We start from the raw sequence: 1,302 nt of genomic DNA on the forward strand, positions 1-1,302 counted from the left end.
TGTTACAGTTCTGCAGGGAATGAGCATATAAATGTAACCATTGATACTACAGGGATAGCAATGGATATATTTACATGCTCATTCATTCTCTCCAGCGTTCTCTTGAATTGTATCTTGTTATTGACTGACATTTATTTCTATAAACCTCAGCTCTATCTAGTGGCCATAACATTTAAACATTACAAAATAATTACATTATTTTATTGTTGGCATATATCTACTGCTAGTAAGCAGTAGATAATGGCCCCAACATTAAACAAAAAAAAAAAGGTGGCAAATACCAACAAACGTACCTGTGTCAGCGGCGCTCGCTTATGCTGCAGGAGTCCCAGCTCCCAAACGCTGTGAAGGAGGAAGGGTTGGCAGTCGAATGCGCATTACAGAGCGTTGGAGGGGAGAAGAGGAGAGCACAGCTGACACTGGACGTGGGACCCGAGGAGTCTGCATTGGATCAGAGAGCGGCACCAGCGCTGGAAGGACTTTGGAAAACGAGTGGAAGGAAGAAGCTATTCGGATCAAGAGGCATCACACAAAGTCCTTAAAGCAGTATGGGGGGAGGGGGATTTTAGCTTTAATGTTACTTTGACACATATTCATAAGTTTGTTCTTCTCAAGATGGTCAACTTGCATTTGTATTTTAAAAAGGGAAAGACTACACTTTCCCTTTAACATAACAGGAAGAGGAACAGGTTAAATGCTTCATACAGCTACAAACTGACACATACCTGCAGCAAAGCAACATATGTGGGAAAGCAAAAAAAACTGACTTATAGGTTACATACAAGTTCATTTTAATTGAGCATGATACCGAGCACTAGTATTGGAACCTGCGAACCAGAGAATACTGTAGGTGGGCGGTTTCTGAGACAAGTATTAAAGCGTATGTAAACTCTAACCATGAACGTGCAAACAAAAAATGCCTAATGATCATGTCAGAAATTCCAAGCTGTCCTGTGCAAACTTCCTGTCTTTTCTCAAACAGTCTTCCCAGTTCTCCTCTTGCACTACAGAACAATTAGTCCCTATGTGGAGATAATGAAAATGAGTGAGATTTAGTAGTTTAACAACAGTTAACTGGGAAGCGCTGACACCAAGCCTTGTCATTTTAGTTTACAAGAAAGCATGTGGTGTCATTTCACAAGAGCAAAGCATATAGCAGATCAGCAGGCACTCTTTTGTACTTGTGGGGTCTTTTGAAAGGATAAAACACCGGGAAATGTGCAGTTATTGCAAATATGTACTGCATATGTTTTTATTTTGCCCTAATATACACTTTAAAGTAGAAGGTTTTTTTGGCGGGGG

Source organism: Nanorana parkeri, unplaced genomic scaffold, assembly GCF_000935625.1.
Source record: "Nanorana parkeri isolate BGI_ZX_2015 unplaced genomic scaffold, ASM93562v1 scaffold2480, whole genome shotgun sequence".
Classification (NCBI taxonomy): Eukaryota; Metazoa; Chordata; class Amphibia; order Anura; family Dicroglossidae; genus Nanorana; species Nanorana parkeri.